This window comes from Leopardus geoffroyi, chromosome D3, assembly GCF_018350155.1.
Source record: "Leopardus geoffroyi isolate Oge1 chromosome D3, O.geoffroyi_Oge1_pat1.0, whole genome shotgun sequence".
Classification (NCBI taxonomy): domain Eukaryota; kingdom Metazoa; phylum Chordata; class Mammalia; order Carnivora; family Felidae; genus Leopardus; species Leopardus geoffroyi.
In genome coordinates, this window is record NC_059339.1 from 82,692,608 (window position 1) to 82,714,125 (window position 21,518).

Sequence of the window (21,518 nt, forward strand, 5' to 3'; positions counted from 1 at the left end):
TCTCTGTCTTAAAAAAAAACCCAACTACTAGTTAAGCTTCTCAGAGTGATGTAGCTTTCAAAATTTTCCTGTCAATATCTATTAAAAATTCTTATTTGAAATGGGATCCATGAGTGAGAATTTAATTCTGCACAAATACTGACGAATTGCACAATAAACACAAGTATTAAATATGGATTAACATATGCCCCTTAACATATTTCTTCAAACACTATATATATATATATATATATATATATATATATATATATATATATATTTAAGCTTATGACTTTAAGTTGTAACATTTACTACTTTTATTTATTACTTTTAGCTACCAAATCAACTAGTTCTTTCTCCACATGGATTAAATGACTAGATTCCCTTCCAGCACTTCTGGGACCATTCCTGAAAACTTTAATATCACAAATATGATCCATTAACACATTGTGTAATTCCTTTTCCTCCTCACATGTTCTCTTTACCTCCTTCAACAACTTACTGACATGAGCATGGTGTAGGTCTTTACATGACCAATAACTTCACTCCCAAATCAAAGATATCACCCCATTTCCCTACCTAGCTCAAAAACTCAGTTACTCTCATGTCAATGATCAGGGACTGCCTCTATACTGCTTAGTTTCCTTGGTTTTATAGAACCTGTCCCTCCCTGATATTATCTTACATATCAATTCACTTTTTTCGTATCTCTTTCTTCCCATCTGGAATTTATACTTCAAGAGAAAAAGGCCATTGTCAATATTGCTGATTGTTGAAGCCTCATAACCTAGAACATGTAGTACATAGGATGGGCTCAGTAAGTATTTAATCAATGAACTCAATACATGGCATAATTGTGAATATTATCTCTTTCTAGAATCAAGTTAAAGTCTTGTTATAGATTTTTAAGGCCTTTAACACCAATTTATCTTTGTAGTCTATTTTAATTTGATAAACTCAATAGGAGTAAATGAATAGATCCAATGATTCCTAGAATTTCCTAAAAAAATCAATAAGAAAATGAAGAAATATCATATCATGAATGCTAAATTCAAAAGGCTGACTGTTCTATTTCAAATTTCAAATATGGCTCCTGTTTCCTGAATTTCCCTTATTTAAGTTCAGGTATTTATTTTGTCAGTGCAGAGCCCGACAAGGGGCTGAATCCACAAACTGTGAGATCATGACCTGAAGTGAAATCAAGAGTCAGATGTTCAACGGACTGTGCCACCCAGGTGCCCCCTGAACTTCATAAAAGTTATGTATCATTGTCTTTGTCAGAGGTCTCCTAAAGCATTAAGTCTCAGCTTCTATTGGCAGTGGTGGCCCTTTATAATTTCTATCATCGATGGCAGCTCTTATTTTAATTTCTGTCTCTCCTTCCCTTAGCTGGGACTTCCTCTCACCTCATTCAGCCTGTGGTTACTTTATCCTCTTTGAACTTGCACTAATGTTTCTCATCCTTAGTACCACTGTCATTGGGGTAGACAACTACCTGTAATGGGGACCTTTCCTTTGTATTATAAAATGTTTAGCAGCATCCCTGGTCTCTTGCCACTAGCTGCCAACAGCACCCTACCCAGCGATGACAACTAAAAATGTTTCCATATGTGTCCAAGTTTCTCTGGGGTCAAAGTCACTACCCCCCCCCCCATGTTGAGACTAATCATTGTTCTCAACTGTCATTGTTCTAATGGACAACTCACAGAAGGAGAATTTGTAGAAAACAATTCTTCTCTTGACTTCCATGGACTGACTCTTCTTTATTTTCTACCTACCTGTCTGCCCTTTGTTTTCTTAGGGAAACAATATCCTAGAGTTCCTCAAGGTTAAATCCTATGTTTTTCTCTTCTCATTTTGTATAACTCTTAGGAAATCTGGTCATCCATAACTTCAACATTAACTTAAAAGCTGTTTTCTCAGGAAAGATCCCAAAAGCCCCAATACAGGATGTGTGTTTTTGTTGCACACTCTTAGAAGAAGCTGTTGCTTCCTTTCAGAACATGTATCTCAAATTGTAAGTCTTACGTAACACATTCATAATTATGATACTGCTTTTATCAATGTCTGTCTCTCACACAAGACCACAAGCTCCCCGCGTCCTGGAGCCATTACATATTTTGCGTGCCATGTATTTCACTACAGCTCAAAGACACTAAACTGAGCCCTTGGAGCAGCTTGGGTTTCCCCATGCTAGACAGAAAACAAACCCTTGAATGGCCATCTAAACCAAAATTATTTCTGACAAAACTCAGTTATTTTCAGTAAACCCAGTGAGTTCCAACTCTGTAGATTCAGTCTTCTCCCAGTTGTAAGATTTGTCTTGACTTGAAGCACTCAGTGCCATCAACAACTTCATTCAGAAAATGTGGCTATTGTCTTTCTTAGGTTTAACCAGGACATAGGAACCACTGCTCATTTGCTTCATTTTGGTCCCACAGGATAGAGCCCTTTTTCTATATTCTCCGTTTAGATCTGTTATTTTTTATACTAGATTCTCTTCTTGTGTCTATTCTCAGAACCTGGCTTAATTTTGACCAATTTTCTTCTTTTGAGCCTGAAGACTTTGTCTATACCTGTTGCTCATGAGCAGATATTCTAGCATGCTAATGGCCTGCATGATGAGTATGGCTCATACTCTGACAACATGCTTACCTACTGGGAAACATTTATTATGGCTCAAGCTGTATCACCTGAGCTTTACCTTATCTTAACATAAGCTGAAGTCAGCACAGCACAGCCCCCAAATGAACTTGCAAGGTGAAAGCAAACACTGAATGCATTACCTTACTACAAAGAAACTGATATGCCCCAAATATAACTGATAATATGACAATTATTTTCACTTATGATGTGTTATTAGATACTTACCATTACTAGCAGAAAGAGCAATGGAAATGAAGCTTCACCCCAGCATCAAAATCATTTTGTCCATTTAACAAATGCGAATTGAGTACCAATTATTTGTTAGGCACTCTTTTAGGCTTTGGGATACACCAATAACATTTTAAAAAATTAAAGATAAAAATACTTGTTATCAAGGATTGTCTCCACCAATACCTGATCGCGAGGTTGTAGTTGAGTGATTTTTTTTCCCTTTCAGACTCTCAGGTTTCTTACTTGTAAAGTAGACATTAATAATACCTAATTTAAATTGCTCTTGAGAAGACTGAATTTAAATGTAAATTTTATTTAAAATAATACCCCAACAGGTACAGTGCCTAGAAGAGAAGATTAGTAAGTAGTAGCTTGTTTGTTTTCTTGGTTGTTTAATTTTTGGATGATTTCCATGTTCTGTTCCAAACCTAACACGTGACAATCTGACATATTCATTAAATGGGGGAGAATATCATGATCCTAACTCTCTTATGTTCTATTACCATATATACATTTAGACTGAAAATATAAGAGCCTCTTCAAAATATTTGACATACTTATTATTCAAACCTAATATAAACTAATATAAACTAAACATAAACTTAATATAAACTAAAGTAATAATCAGTTTGCAACTAAAGATTCATATTTATGTATGTATGTACGTATGTAACAGAAAGAATTAAAATTCAGTCATAAGGATGGCTGTACTTCTGGTATAGGGGAGTAAACTAAACACTGATTTTCTCCCACCTATGCAAAAGCATCTGCCTCATAAAGCAGCACTCACTTTCAGGGTCTTGTAAGCATAGGGTCTGCATTTGGTAGGACTGAGTGCTTGCTTTCTCTTTCTTTCTTTCTTTCTTTCTTTCTTTCTTTCTTTCTTTCTTTCAGGACTTGAGTTTGTTGCTTAGCTCAGCATTTATTTATTTTTTTATATGTGATTTATTGTCAAATTGGTTTCCATACAACACCCAGTGGTCAGCCCAACAGGTGCCCTCCTCAATGCCCATCACCCATTTTCCCCTCTCCCCACCCCCCATCAACCCTCAGCTTGTTCTCAGTATTTAAGAGTCTCTTATGGTTTGCCTCCTTCCCTCTTTGTAACTTTGTTTTTCCCCCATCCCTTCCCCCTGGTCTTCTGTTAAGTTTCTCAGGATCCACATATGAGTGAAAACATATGTTATCTGTCTTTCTCTGCCTGACTGATTTCGCTTAGCCTAACAGTCTCCAGTTCTATCCACGTTCCTACAAATGGCCAGATTTCGTTCTTTCTCATTGCCAAGTAGTACTCCATTGTATATATAAACCACATCTTTATCCATTCATCAGTTGATGGACACTTAGGCTCTTTCCATAATTTGGCTAGTGTTGAAAGTGCTGCTATAAACATTGGGGTACAAGTGCCCCTATGCATCGGCACTCCTGTATCCCTTGGGTAAATTCCTAGCAGTGCTATTGCTGGGTGAGTGCTTTCTTAACTTTTGCAACTTCAGGTGCCTTGCCTACCCCCCACTTATTCTTTTATTATTATTATTAATTATTATTATTTTATTTTATTTATTTTGAGAGAGAGAGGGAGGGAGGGAGGGAGGGGCAGAGAGACAGAAAGGGAATCCCAAACAGGCTCACAGTGTCAGTGAGGAGCCCGATGCGAGGCTGGAACTCACAAACCATGGGATCATGACCCAAGTCAAGATCAAGTGTTGGATGCTCAAACAACTGAGCCACCCAAGTGTCCCCCACCTACTCTTTTTTAATAGATCTTTGATATGCATTTTTAAAATTTGATATTTTAATCTGATATTTAATTTGATATTTTTAATTTGATATTTTAATAGGTCTTTGATACTAATAATACTATGTATTATTACCTTACTCCCTTTAAAAAAAATTACTCATTTTTTAAAAGCTTTTATTTAAATTCCAGTTAGTTAACAGTGGGATATGAGTTTCAGGTGTAGAATGTAGTGCTTCACCACTTACATATAATACCCAGGGCTCATCACAAAGAGTGCCTCCTTAATACCCATAAACCTTACTCACTCTTAATGTTGCTATTCGGCTTGCTACTTATAGTATATGCAACCAAGCAAGAAGTACATGTGAAAGTCACAAAGATTGGAGAGAAAAAATGAAACATTTTTTGTTGATGATTAATTATGTATGTGTCCATTCCTAGGAAATTATTAGAAGTAATAAATGAATTAGGTAAGGTGGTGAATTGCAAGGGCAACAAAATAATAGATTGATTGTGCTTCTGCCTAATAGCAGTAAGCTAATGGAAAATGTCATAAATATGTCATTTACATTGGCCTCATAAAATACAAAATATGCAGCAAAGTATGTGGTAGATATTTCGAAGACTAGGAAACATTGCTGAGAGAAATTAAAGAAGACAAATAAATGGAAAATATGTCACCTGCATGATTGGATAATTTAATGTTGTTAGGTTAGCAATACTTTTTGAATTAATCTATAGTTTCAATGAAATTCCAATCAAAATCCCAGCAGGTGTTTTTTTTTTTTTTTTTTTTAATGATGACCATATTCAAAAACTAATAGGAACATAAAAAGGGCATAAATAGTCAAAACAATCTTTTAAAAGATGAGCAAATTTGTTGAACTATAGTACCGGATTTCAAGACTTTCTCAGAATCTACAAAAATTGGGAGGCTTGTATTGATGTAAAAATAGATAAATCAATGTGATTTATACCACAATAAAAAAAAAAACACAGAAAAACAATTTGGAAATAGGAAAAACAGCTGTCTGGATACATACAAATTAAAAATAAGAGGCTTCATTTTCTCTGTTGGAAATTAGGGAAGAGATTTCTCGCCACTCTATTTTCCTAGAGCATTCACTTTAGAAAACTTGTAATTATAACTTCCTCCTCAGTCTCTTTGAAATGTATGTAAATCATTTCAAAAGCTAAATAAGCCTCTCACCAGCTTAGCAACCTGGGAATATCTTCCTCAAAGACCTGGGAACCATCTCTTTGAAATGTCATCATCAAAGAAGATAACACCCCAGTTTCTGGGGGAGGGTGGGAGCCTCACTTGGGCTGAGGCCTTGCACCAAAAGTACATCCTGTCATAAAAATAGAGGAAATGAAAGAAACAGGTGAATTATACATATACTTTCATTAGGTCAAGAATACATGACTGTAAACTGCGTCTTGCTGAGTTCTTCCAAGTGCACAGCTGTAGAATTTAAACTTCCTTCCAAATCCCACCTGTCTTCACCTCCATCCTTTCTGGAGTAAATTAATTATAGAATCAAGTCTGTGAGGGTCTTTCAGGTGAGACAGTAAAACCAAGGTCTTGTCGGCCGTGTGTGGATATTAAACATCCCCAGGCACTCTTTTACAAAAATAGAGTTAATCCTGGTGTGACCTTGATCAAATGTCTTTTTTCTCTCCCATTTGTGGATTGTAGCAGGCTTTAATAGCATGTCATTAAATTCTGTATCATGACACTGTTGTTTTCACAAAAGTTAGTAAGTCTTAAAGAAGATCTAGGTATCAGTCGCAATTAGAAAAATGCATACATTATCTGGCTTCTTATGCAGCACTTAATAAAGTGCTACAATGTTATATATATACATATATATATAACATATTTGTATTTTACTACATTATACATAGGTGTAATCCTTTATAATAACTAGAGAGGTAACTAATGTATCAAATATACACTTAACCATATTCTCCCCATCAATGGAAATTGCTTATTCAACAAATAGCTTTATATATAATAAAATTAATAGTTATGCAGACTTGATTTAGTCTGGTATTTCAGGTTAACACCTATGATATAATAGGAATAATATCCATATACTGAAGGAAGATGAAACTCTATCCCATAAAGTAATTGAATAGCATTTTTGAGAATTAGGAAGCTAGAACATCTTGAATACTAAATAATCGATGATCAGCAAATCTGTAATTTTAGGCGATAGTCAATTATTTTTTTTTAATTTGAGAAAAATACAAGTAGAAACTATCCTCTTAAAACAGGAAAAACCGATCTCAAAAAGTATGTCTGTGATACATGAAAGATCATCTTCAATTCAGCTACATTTTTTTTTTCCAATGGTCAGTAAATCAATCAAGTTTTCAAGTTTTCAGGAACTCATCCATTCATTTGTCAAACGCTATTAAAGTTTTACTCAGTTTGGTAGACATGACACTGAATAATTATTAATTGTATCCATAAAAAATAGAAAATATGATTTTGCTAATAATAGCATCACTGAACAATGAGTTTTAGTTAATTTTTATTTGAAACCATCACTAGAAATTGGAAGTTTGCAAAACCCTGATTAAGAACAACACGATTTTTTCACAAAGTTGCTTCATTAGAATTTATTCTACAATGGTTATTACATGCTTTTTTGGGGGTTAAAAAGTTTTTAACTTGCTTATGAAACATAAACACCCTCATGTTGATTAAGTGTTCTTCTAGCATAGGTGATACATCATGCATTCAGTAGAATTTACTTTCACCTATTTGAAATATTGTTATTCATTATTCTTAATTTCTCTACAACTTCCTTATTCTCACTACAATTCTAAAAAGGTGTTCAAAGGAAGCATATAGATGAGTTATGGATTTCCACTGGCAACTTTACAAGGACCTTTGCAAATGGTAATATACTGCAGACTCAAACTTTATTCTGTTATAATCTCTATAATTTATATTAAAGATCAAATTGAAACTCTTTTGTGTTAAATAAGTCGTATAATAAATGACATTTGGTCAAAGGCAGAGAACCTCTGATCTAACCTTTTATGATATGCTGAAGTGTCATCTAATTATAGTCTCACAGTTTGGGATTAGATAGGGAAAAAGCCAAAAAAAAAAAAAAAAAAGGCGTATCATGGCTTTTGACTTCCTATCACCTGATGCACTCAGCTCAGCAAATTTGCAGAAACGAAATCCATTTTCCATTCTCTAAAGAAACCTTTCTTGTGCTTCACTAACATATCTGTTTTCCACCAAATCTTCATACATTATTATAAATTTTAGGCTGGTTAGGAAGGAAAGACAAATACATACTGTGATTGCTTAGGGATCCCATTTAAGAAAGGAACCCTGGGTGATACGATAGGAAGGTACATAACCTTTGAACTGTTTCTTCTGCCTGAAATATTCTTCCCCCACATACCCATGCAGACTGTTTCAGCCATCAAATTGTCTTTCCTAAACTACCACCATCCCTTTAAAGCTTTTTCTAATGTTTTTATTCAAATTCGGACCACCTCACTCACCAATTCATACTTTCTCCTGCTTTTTTCTCTAAGTCATTTATCACCATATGATATACTAAACATTGTCATATTTTTTTCCATTTAGAATGTATGCTCCATGAAGACAACATTGATAGAGAGAGAGAGAGAGAGAGAGAGAGAGACATGGATAGACATAGATAGATGAGGCTATCCCCCTTCCTGTTTGATCTGTCATGACTGACAGAGGCATTCTAGAGTCTCCGATTATAATAGTGATTTGTCTGTTGCTCCTTGCAGGATCTATAAATTTTTGCTGCAACATACTGATGCATGATGTTAGCAGCACGTATGTTAAGAATTCATATTTCGGGGCGCCTGGGTGGCTCAGTAGGTTGAGCGTCTGACTTCGGCTCAGGTCATGATCTCACTGCTCTTGAGTTTGAGCCCCGCGCCGGCTCAAACAGCTCGCAGCTCAGAGCCTGGAGCCTGCTTTGGATTCTGTCTCGTCTCTCTCCGCCCCTCCCCGCTGGTGCTCTGTCCCTTTTCTCTCTCCAAGATAAATAAAACATGAAAAAAATAATTGTTTTAAAGAAAAAAGAATTCGTATTTCTTCTTGGAGAATCAGCTCCTTTATTATAATTTTTTTTAACGTTTATTTCTTTTTGAGAGACACAGAGCGTGAGTGGGAGAGAGGCAGAGAGAGAGGGAGACACGGGATCCGAAGGCACCTGTCTCCCAGCTGTCAGCACAGAGCCCAGCGTAGGGCCCTGACTCAAGAACTGTGACCATGACCTCAGCGAAGTGAAGTTGGATTCTTAACAGACTGAACCACCCAGGCGCCCCATTCGTTCCTTTATTGTTATGTAACGCCCCTCTTTATTTCAGTCCCTTTTCCACTTTCTGCAGTCTTCTTGGCCTAAAATTATAACAGTCACTCAAGCGAGCCTTTGGTTAGTGTAACATATCTGAGTCTTTATATTTACTGTGGGTTTCTTGTAGGAAACATACAGTGAAGTCTTACCTTTTATCAATTCTGACAATCCGTCTTTGAATTGGTGTATTTAGAGCCTTCACACGGTAATTACTGATAGAGTTGAAGGAATGTTTTAGCCTGTTGGCAGTGTTCTCCATTCATGGCACACGTTGGTTATTTCATTTTTCTCCTCGTTTCTGGTGCTCTTTGGCTTTATTGGGTTGCTTATCTGATTCCATTTAATCTCATTTAGCACATCGCTTATACTTAAATATTGACTGGACTCCCTGTATTTTGCAACACATAGTTTTAATTAATCTATCTCCTAGATCTATTAAGAATAGGACAAATAAAAAGTTATTTTAGCTTGATTTATTCCTTCTCCACTGTTCTTTCCTTATTTGATCTTGTTTCGTACCTATATCATTCTGCTTCTACCTGAAGACTTTTTAAAAAAATTATTATTATTTGTTTTAGTATATCCTATAATGCAGCCTGCTAGCAATGGGCTCCCTTGGTTTTTGTTTGTCTGAAAAATTCCTTATTTCTCCTTCACTTTTGGAGGGTAATTTTTTTGGATATAGAATTTTAGGTGATAGTTTTTCGTTCAACACGGTAAATATTCACTACATTATTTTTTCATCTGCATAGTTTGTAAAGAGAAATCTAATGTAATTCCCATCCTTGTTATTTTATTGGTAAGATGCATTTTCCCCTCTGGCTTTGTTCAAGATTTTTTTCTTTGCCTTTGTTTTTCTGCAGTCTGAATATGATATGCTTAGACGTAGATTATTTCAAATTTTATTACACTTGGTGTGTTTTCCCCATGAACTTAGTTCTCTGGTTTAAAAAAAGTTGTTGATTTTAAGTTTTTTGTTTGTTTGTTTGTTTGTTTCGGTATCATTTGGTTTTTGCTATTCATTATTTTCAACATGGGAGTGACAACTTTCAGGCTTTTTTCATTTCAGAGCTAACACCTATTTTTTTAATAGCCACAAAGATGGTAAATAGTATGTTCATGTTTCCATGTCACAGAAATAAGAACACACACAGGCAATGAACTTTCTACAGTGATGTAAGCCTCACAACATAATGTGTAAACTTTAAATTAAATAATTTTTAATGTTTATTTATTTGAGAGAGAGAGAGAGAGAGAGAGAGAGAGAGAGAGAGAGAGAGAGAGTCTGAAGCAGGATCCAGGTTCTGAGCTGTCAGCACAGAGCCCAACGCGGGGCTCAAACTCATGAACTGGGAGATCATGACCTGAGCTGAGTTCGGATGCTTAACCAACTGAGCCACACAGGCACCCCAAATTGAATAACTTTTAATAAAAATACTTAAGTGTTAATTTAAATACTTTTATGGAGTACCTGGTATATTTCATAGAGAAAAAATTTAAATATGCTGAAATGACTATGATTTTGTAAATAAATGTACTTAGGATTCTATAAAAATAGTATAACCCAGAAACATACACTTAAACACTGGGGAAAAATTCTACTTTGTATTTACTATTCATGTGTCTATCCATGTGGCATCATTTATTGTATAATGAACAAATACACACACATTTTCTTTTGTACTTAAAACAATTTTGTATTAGAAAACTAATTAAAATTCTCCCATGTATCAGACAATGTGCCAGATATTGGCGATTCAAAGAAGTGGGGAAAACATACCTCCTATTTTAAGATGTTTGTAATTTAGTAGGAAGGAAATAGATACATGATTAAGTAGATAATTTAAAAACAAACAAAAACTCTGTGGTCCCCCTGCCTCTATGTAGCACACAGTTAGAATTCACCACAATGGTGTTTGGTAATCCTGATGACACTTTAATAATTTAAATATAAAACCGGATCCCCTTCATATTCCTTAAAAGGTCATCTCACTACAAATGTGATGAACATGCCAAGAATTAACAAGACATATGAATTTGCCAAGAAGCTTGCAAGTTTCATGTATCCATGTGGGTTGATGGCCATGAACCACTGAGAGTCTCATTCTTTTGTTCAGCCCTGGGCTCTTACATACTGTGAAATCATATTCTGAAATGCAATTCTCCACGCCTGGGTGGCTCAGGCGGTTGAGCGTCCGACTTCGGCTCAGGTCATGATCTCATCGTTCATGGGTTCAAACCCCGCGTCGGGCTCTGTGTTGACAGCTCAGAGCCTGGAACCTGCTTCAGACTCTGTGTCTCCCTCTCTCTCTGCCCCTCCCCCTGCTCATGCTCTGTCTCTTTCTCTCTCAAAAATAAATAAGCATTAAAAAAAAAAAAGAAATCAATAAATATTTATTGGGAACCAATTGTTTTACTCTGAAATATTTGTCTATAATTTTATTTAATAATTTAGGTACTCACTATGAAGTATCAGAAACTTTTCTAGATGGGCAAATAGGATCTTCTATTGAGTTACTGATTCCATTAGACTACTCCCTCTGCACCCTGTTAAGAGACACTAACATGGACACAGACATACATTTTTACTCTACAATCTGTGTGTTTGCATATTCTCATATGCTGTTTCATATACTGCAAAGTAAATCCTAAGGTAATTATTTTGTAAAATAGTGTATTGCCAAAATTGAGAAGTGAAAATTGAATAAGAGATTGAGTGGTGTTCTTTCCAAAATCATATTGACAAACTCATCTCAAAAATCTTAAAAAAGTTTTGCAGAAATGGTAGACTTATCTAATTAAGATAACCACATCTTACTTAATTAAAAAGATCCAAAGGCTAATTTGGTCTTTCTGTCTTTTACTGAATTATACAAAGCTTTAATTTTCATTTTTTTTCACCAACATGTTCAATGCTAGAGGAAATTCTAAGCAAAACAATTTTACAAGTGCTAAAATCATTTTACCATTTGTAACTCTTTACTCTGATTTGGAAGTGTGCACTTGAAAATGTTAACACTCCAGAGCATATACAATGTTTGCTATTTGGAGCAAGACTGCAAGCTGAAAATGACCAATGACTGAAAACTGTCTTTTTTTTTTTTTTTTTTGGCATGCTGATGAGAGATTCTGGCTGTTGTTTCTACAGATGGTACTCCATCTCTGATCTTATTTCATCGCCGTTTTAGAAGAGAAGGAAGTCTCACTAGGCTTATCTCTAGCATGTGTTTGCTAGACAAAAACAAAAGCCAAAATCCTAGTCCTATGTCTTACTCGTTCGGTCCTGTGGCACCTCTCGTATAAGTGGAGTATCTCTACATAGGTGCTGAAAATGAAATGAATAACTCTACCTCCTTATTCCCATAGGAGAAAGGAGATTTATTAATGCTTATGATAAAGAAGGCATTACTAAAGTATATTTCATTACTTTCATAATTTTCTAGTTCTCTTTCCAGGTGTCAGAATGTGCTTCTGCAAAATAACTGGAAAGACTAAAAGGGACAGAATCTGAAAGCTGGGGTGATGGGGCCGACTTCCCTAGTAAAGAACTTGGGATTTCACTATATGCTTCAGTTTTCGTTACTTTGATGAGTTATGGAATTCTGTAGTTCATTCATTATTAGCTATACACCACAGCAAAGTAGAAAATGTGTCTGTGGTTGGTGGCAATACAACCTCAGCTTGTAGAGAAAGATATACCTTCAACACCGTAAAAAGGCAATTTAAGAGCAAATAGCTGTATGATTGCTGAGCTTTAGTGGGAAGAGGAAAATAAAATGTAAACATTGTAATGATACAGAGATGTTCTCTTCTTACATTACTGTTAAAGAGATTAATACTGTGATGTGCTACAAGAGTATGTTTTTAAATTAGAACAGATATTATGAGGCATTTGGGTTACAGATGAATCTATAACCTAGATTAATATTCTAACACCAATGGCAGTGTGTTTAAGATTGTTGAATTGTATGAAGCCCAAAGATTTATTGATGTAAAAGAAACAGTTCTTCCAAAAGACCTTTTCATTATTTTATTTTCTGCCATAATGCAACTGAAACAGTCCATAATAAGTGAAAATTTAAAGTGAAATATTGCCTGATATTGGTTTGCACCTCTACAAATGGTCCTACATAGTCTCGTAGGATATGGGTTTATAGGCAGGGAATTTTCTACATGGAGAGTGTTCAGAAAAACCAAGTCTTCGCCAATCTGAGCTTCCTGTGAAACAGGACAACTTGGTGGATTCCCAGTCACAGCAGGTGTATGTGGAAGCCAGACCACCCCATGATAGTCTGCCACTCGGGTTGTCGAGGAGACGTGTCGCACATGATGTTCTTGGTATAAAGCTTAGTAGAAAATGATCACAGAACAGAAGCTTGGCTGTTCTTTCTTTCCAAACGTTTGCTCTATGAACAAATATTGAAGTGTTAAGGTGAGATTGAATAGCTCGACAACAAGTGAAACACATCCAAATAACACCCTAGGAATGAGAAAAGAATGCATTCTTCTGTGTGTGTGTGTGTGTGTGTGTGTGTGTGTTTTCCCTCAAACTCCTGACACATCTGTGTGGGAAGCATATGCTTTTTGTGGCCTATCGTCTTCTAATAGCTGAGGACAAAGTAACTTCTACATGTACAAGGTAGATGATGTGGGAGAATATAACAATACTGTCAGGTACTGAGTGACAAGGACTAAATAATTCAAAAACGAGTTTCTTTTCTTTAGTCTCCTTGTAAAGAGCTTTTGGCATGTGATTGATAGATATTGTGTTAAATCTAGGGTAAAAGTTCCAGGTAAAACTTACATGTAAACTCTTATCTTTTTCTTTATACCCAAAACACACACACACACAAAGAGAAGCGAGTGAAGGTCTCAAAATTACAGTGTTTCAGATACAAAAGGACAGAATACAGTACCTATAAAACAAATGTCTTCAACCCAATTCAAACATATTCGTTATGGGAAAGGCTAGAGGATATAGAATGTTTTTCTTTTAATCTATAAATTGTGCTAAGGCCATGTGGAGTTATATGTTAAAGCCAAAATCCTAGTATTAAATTTAATTAAAAAAATTTTTTTTCAACGTTTATTTATTTTTGGGACAGAGAGAGACAGAGCATGAACGGGGGAGGGGCAGAGAGAGAGGGAGACACAGAATCGGAAACAGGCTCCAAGCATATTCGTTATGGGAAAGGCTAGAGGATATAGAATGTTTTTCTTTTAATCTATAAATTGTGCTAAGGCCACGTGGAGTTATATGTTAAAGCCAAAATCCTAGTATTAAATTTAATTAAAAAAATTTTTTTTCAACGTTTATTTATTTTTGGGACAGAGAGAGACAGAGCATGAACGGGGGAGGGGCAGAGAGAGAGGGAGACACAGAATCGGAAACAGGCTCCAAGCATATTCGTTATGGGAAAGGCTAGAGGATATAGAATGTTTTTCTTTTAATCTATAAATTGTGCTAAGGCCACGTGGAGTTATATGTTAAAGCCAAAATCCTAGTATTAAATTTAATTAAAAAAATTTTTTTTCAACGTTTATTTATTTTTGGGACAGAGAGAGACAGAGCATGAACGGGGGAGGGGCAGAGAGAGAGGGAGACACAGAATCGGAAACAGGCTCCAGGCTCTGAGCCATCAGCCCAGAGCCTGACGCGGGGCTCGAACTCACGGACCACAAGATCCATGATCGTGACCTGGCTGAAGTCGGACGCTTAACCGACTGCGCCACCCAGGCGCCCCTTAAATTTAATTTTTTAAAAACCATTTGTCTTTCATCCATGAACGGTTTCATTTTGTTTAACTGGAGTCTGATTGCAGTTGCTAAAATTAGAAATACTACATAATTTATACTCCCTGGCATATTGCATGAACTGTCAAGTAGTTTCTGTTTGTGTTACTTACAAATCTTTACCTCCATCTGTTTTAAGGTCTCTCTTACGCAAAATTGCAATCCACGTGTGTTCACTAAACACCATTAGTTAATAATGTAATTGGTCATTTAGAACTAAAATATTGTTCTTATTGATATAGTCTGCTTTAGTAGATACCATGATCATAAGAAGTAGGAAATGTGTTACCTGATAGGACCTATAAATGTCACTTAAAATTTGTTTTCAATCTCTAAAATTGAAAGCATAGATGATATTCTGCAGGCAATTAATTTTAAGTATTATTACATATGTTTCGTATTATTATTTTTCATACTATGCTGCATAAAATAATCACTATCAAGGCGATTAAATTCTTCCAAGTAATGGCTGAACTCTATGAAGGGTATGAAAATAGAAATGATGAGACTGCTGGATATTAGAATGAATGCAGATGATTAAGTCACTGACTTTTTTCTACCTTGATCTTTTACCTACATGTCGTAGTCTGGCCACTCCTGTGGCTTTATACTCTGTATATATTTAAAAAGATAACCCCTTCTTTGATTGTGAATACCCTTCTGCTCAGCCCTGTTTTCATATTCAAGTTCCTCCCGATCTCTGATGATTATTAGGTAATAAATTAATGGCTAATAATTAGTGGTACAATATATGTAATGTGACCAAGAAGACATTAATTTGTATAAAAACTTGAAGTCATAAATACGCATATGCAGGTTCTAGGTTATGTATGTCATAGCTCAGTGCACTGGCCTTGCTTCCTGGCTGGAGTGGGCCTTGCAAAGGCTTGGTCTGTTACCAGTGTCTTTGGGACAGGACTGTGATGCCTCATCGGTGTTACACCCCCACACTTAACTTCCCTTGGGGGATCTTCTATTTCTACTGAGGTTCTAGGCTGCCGCCATCGTCACTCAGTGAACTTGTGCTAAAGGAGACAAGAAATGGTGGAAAAACTCTTCTGCTTTCCTAAACACCAGAAAGATTCGGGAGCCTGCAACATTGGCACATTTTTAGATGATGAATGCAAGCGTTTTGAACATCTGTAAGTTGAAAGATAAAATGTTACCTTCACAAGGAGAGCACTTGGTCAGACTCTTTGATTTCAAAATTTTTCAGGTTTGTTTGTTTATTTAGACAGAAAACACACATGTGAGTGTAAGCAGAGGGAGGGACAGGGAGGGGGGGGGGGAGAGAGAATTCCAAGCAGGATCCATGTGTTGTCAGCGCAAAGCCTGATGAAGGCTCAAATTCACGAACCTGTGAGATCATGACCTGAGCCAAAGTCAGCTGCCCAACCGACTGAGCCACCCAGGTGCCCCGTGAGTCATTTCTTCCTAATAAATCTCCATATATACTGTTCTGCTTCTCTGGAGAACCTTGAAAAATAACCAAGGTGAATAATTCCCAGTGTTGCCTAGAGAGAGAAGGGGCTCTACATACAATCGGTCTGAGTTACAATATAAGACGCCTTATTTCTTAGACGATGTAACCAAATGCAAACAATGCTAGCGATATTCCCGTTGTTAAGGATCTCTGACAGGCGCCTGTAGGAAAGTTTCAGAGCAGACATGTAAGGTTGAGAAGTACGGCCATGCCATTCCGTGTCATGGGACTTTTCCCTCCTTTAATGTACAAATACCTCTTCCTGTGCTATTGGACTTCCTTGAAGACAGAATCCCTGACCATGGAACTCTAGGTGATTATTCACTGTGACCTGTGCGTTATCAGATTATCAGATCCACCAAGGGTAATGTCAGGCAAATGCACAGGCATTCGATTGTCGGGTGGAAATGGGGTATTTGGAATGGGCCAGGAAAAATTGAGAAAGTGTTACATAAGCACGTGGCTCATGTGTTTCTTACTCCTGTCATCAGAGCAGTTATACTGGTGCTTCTCCCTCAATTTGCAGGTATGGCCAACTGACAGGAAAGTAAGTAAGAAAAAGTCTGCATCCGTTTCACACGGTGGTTTGGGTGTCATGTTGGTGGTCGTTGGCTTTGGGTGCCTATCAGCTTAGAACCTTCTCAAAAGTGGCTAACAGTTGTAGAGGGAAATTCTCCCTGTGGGAAGAGCTGTAAGTAGTGTACAGGTTGTTCCTTGGATACCAGTGAAGAATCGGGCAGAGGATGTACGGGCATTAACTCCTGAGCAGTAGTGAATGGGTTGGCCGATGGTAAGACGGTTGGAGGAGACAAGACTGGGAAATGGAGAACGAAGTAGTAAGAGGAAGAGCCATGTGATGTCCCCATGGGGACGGATACAAAGTATATAGCACGTATGTTAACAAGTGAATAACCACCAGAGAGCATCCAAACAAGGAGAGACTCTCAACTACTGGGTGGACAGAATGAGCTGATTTGGGATGTTGGCCAGCCTCAGCTTGATCCTTGGCCCTTAAGGGGTTTCCATGGTGACGACTATGGCTGGGTCCCATGCCGTAGCTCTGCCTCCTCAGGGCTGATGCAGATGTTGGCAGTCCCAGACAACAGCAGAGAACAAAGCTGGGTCCTCAATATGGCATCATTAATTCATGAAACTTCTCTGATATCTATCAGCTATTTGGGAGAAATTCGATTAAATTGGTCCCAGTCTCCTTGTTCCAGAGAGGAGGCGGCAATTTTTCATTACCAGAATTAATACTTGTTCTGGATAGAAATTTGTTTCTCTGTGCACAGAATGGCAGCTCTGGGGACTTCATACTCCACATACGTCACCCCAGAACAGGAAACTCTTTTTTAATGGCAGATGGCAATGGTACTCACTTGCCTTATCTTGTGCATGATTAGCCACACATAGGCAACCTGAAGTCTCGGCTAAAACTGCCAAAACAGGGAAGATAACTCGTGGGTTTGGGACTCTTATCTCCACCGTGAGGCATGCGCACTGACCCCACGACTGGTCTCAAGTACTTATGTCCCCCATATCTACAATATATAGGTATGGGAACCAAAGGGTAGCCAAAGAGCTGACCTCCATCACCTCCACATTCAGGGATTTAATTCTGCAACTTAAGCGTCGCCATCACGAAACTTACTCTGCCAGTTGGAAGTTCCGGTGTCCAGGGTCAGAAAGCTTTGTCAGGTTCCGTTGAACGGAGAGCTGTGACTACCATCTGATCACTTTAGTACCCTCTTGGCGAAGGACCAGAGAGCAGGTGAGCGATTGTAAACCGGAAGGGATAGTCACCTCTGGTCACCATGAACCTCCAGGGCCGCCAGCACACGGGAGCAGAGACGAGTACGTCTGTAAGCAGATGCACTTACTGGGGTGGTCTTGATGCTTCTGTGCCCAGTGACAGCCATCAACAGTTTCTTTCAGCAACTCTGCCCCAACAAGAGTAAGACCACTAAGAACACAAACACCCCTCCGAGTTTATGATTTGGATTACGCAACCAGACAAGCTAACCAAACCAGCTGAAATGCTGTCCAGGTGAACGGAACTGAGTTTTGAAAGCAGAAGAGGGACATTCTGGTCATCGGTGATAGCGTCGGGAACAGATGCGCAGCACTTCTTAGATCTTGTTTTACTAAGCAGGTTTCTACCACCTTGAGGGATTTGAGTCCCCACCGTCATATCCCGCTTCGGGGGAAGAAAAGTCACTTTTTTTTTTTTTATTCCAGGAAAGATTAGCTATTGTAAGAAGGTGCAAACTGGCCTGAGTGGCCTGCAAGGTGAACCGTATCAAATTCAAAGATTTCTGAAGTTTCCTTGATTTGAGGCTGGAGGTTTTCTAGAAAGAGGTGGTGCTCTTTCCATGCTTCTGTTGCTGCTGCTGCCGCCATAGGAAGTCAGGAGTCACCAGGGCTTGATGCCAGCGGGGCAGTGGCCGCTGTCCCTCGGGGGGTTCGCAGGTAAGTCCCAACGGGGTCTCAAGTCCTGCTGTACCGTGCACAACACTCAGTAGATTCCTTCTCCCTCTCTCCCACTATAGATCTGCGTCGGTGATGCATTAGCTGTATAGAGCCTCGATGAAAATGGCTCGTGAGCTTGAGCAATGCTCATCGCAAATCACTCCTCTGCCTCCCTGTGAGCACACCCACCACAAAGCATTAACACCTGAGCTTTTGCCGCAGGCTCTGATTTCTAAGAGCTTTTGGCCAGGAAAGTCTTTTTCCCCATTCTCACCCAGCCCTTCAGATTTGTTCAAAGATCGGTATTATCATCACCTTTGTGAGGCCCTATAATTGAGAGTTTGAGGTATTGAAGCAAAGGGAAAGTGTATTTTTAAAAACTGTGTTAGTTCATGGGTTTCATTGTATATACAGATGGTGAGAATATAACAGATAAACAGCCTTGTTAGTTTTCTCATCCTCAAAGTTGTCCGTTAACTTTAAATACGTTCTGGTAGATATTCCATATGACCTTAACGGTGATACTTTAGCATTTTCTTTTTGTTTTCTCAACTCGTAATGCTTTTAAAATAACCTGATTGTGTAGTGTAATTTTTAATTACTTTTAATTTTTCTAATTTTAAAAATAACTAAAAACTCTGTGCCAGGAATATATCTATTTTATGGAGATGGGCTCTGAACCTCATTGGCCAAATTGCTGTTGTTATAAGACATATATGGTCTATGGAGAAAAACTAAAGTTATAACCAAGTTAAAAGAAAAAAAAATAAAGCTAGGTAAAGGGGATAATGTGACACAGGAAGGATAGGGATAAAGTGACAGGGATAGAATATGACCCAAACCGCCTTAAGATTCCCTGTAGTGTCACTTGATTTTAGACGGCCTTCTTCCAGAATCCAAACCCCTCCCTCCTCTTTTCTTTCCTTTTTCTTTTTCTTTCTTTCTTTCTTTCTTTCTTTCTTTCTTTCTTTCTTTCATTCTTTCCTTTCTTTCCTTCCTTCCTTCCTTCCTTCCTTCCTTCAACATACGCATATTGCTTAATATACTTTGTTTTTTAGAGCAGCACTAGATTCACAGCAGCACCGAGAAAAAGGTAAATAGATTGACCATATATTCCCTGCTCTTACACACACACAGCCTCCCCCATCATCAATATCCTCTACTAGAGTGGTACTTATGTTAAAATGGATGAACCTACATTGAGACGTCATTATTGCCCAACTTCCATAGTTTATACTTGGGTTTACCATTGGTGTTGTAGTGTTGTACATTCTATGAGTCTGGGCAAATGTATAATGGCATGTATCTGTCACTATATTACCATACTGAGTATTTCACTGCCCTAAAAACCCGTCTGTGCCCTCCTACCTAATTATCCCTTCCTTCTACCTACCCCTGACAAACATTCATCTCTTTACTGTCTCTATAGTTTGTCTTTTTTAGAATGTCATATAATTGGATTCAATTATAGCCTTTTCAAATGAGTATTTAAGTCTTACTATTATGAATTTAAGCTTCCTCTATGTCTTTACATTTGACTTGACACTTTATTTCTTTTTAGCACAGAATAACATTCTATTGTCTGGATGTACCATATCCATTCACCTACAGAAGGCCATCTAGATTGGGTCCACATTTTGGCAATTATGAATAAACCTTGTATCAATATGCATGCGCAGGATTTTGTGTAGACATAAGTTTTCCACTCATTTGGGCAAATACCAAGGAGTACAATTGTTGGATTACACGTGAACGGTATGTTTAGTTTTGAATAAGACAGCCAAACTTTTGTTTTTCCAAAGTGACTTACCATTTTGCATTTCCATCAGCAATGAATGAAAGCTTTTGTGGTTCCACATCCTCACCAGAATTTGTTCCTGTCAGTGCTCTGGCCATTCTAAATAGGTTTGTGATGGTATCTCATTGTTGTTGTGACTTACATTTGTCTCATGACATATAATATAGAGTATCTTTTCATGTGCATTTTTGCTATCTGGGGATCTTTTTTGGTGAAGTATCTATTAAAGTCTTTGGCCCATTTTTAAATCAGGTCGCTTATTTTCTTATTGTGAAGTTTTAAGTGTTCTTTGTGTATTTTGGATAACAGTTCTTTATTAGATGTGTTTTCCCATATACTTTCTCCTGGTCTGTGGCCTATCTTCTCATTCTCTTGACCGCTTTTAATTTTAATGAAGTCTAGTTTATTCCTTTCATAGATCATGCTTTCTGTGTTGTATCTGAAAAGTCATTGTCATACACAAGGTCATCTGGGTTTTCTCCTTCATGACCTTCTAAGAGTTTTATATTTTTTTCATTTTACATGTAGCTTTGTGATTCGCTTTGACTTAATTTGTGTGAAGTGCGAAAGGTATATTTCTAGATTCATCTTTTTGCATGTGGATGTTACTTGATCCAGCACTATTTGTAAAAGAGACTAAACTTTACTCCATTTCTTGTCTTAGCTCCTTTGTTAAAGACCAGTTGACCATATTTGTGAGATTCTCTTTCCTGGCCCTCTATTCTGTCCCATGGATCTGTCTGTTCTTCCACCAATATCACATTGTTTTCATTTCTTTAGCTTTGTAGTAAGTCTTAAAGTTGAATAGTGTCAGTCCTCCAACCTTGTACATCTCTTTCAGTTTGTGCTGGTTTTTCTGGGTCTTTTGCCTTTCCATATAAACTTTAGAGTCAGTTTGTCAGTATCCACAAAATAACTTGCCACGATTTTTGTTGAGACTGATTTGGATTTATAGACCAAATTGGAAAGAACTGACATCTTAAGAATATTGAATCTTCTCGGGGCGCCTGG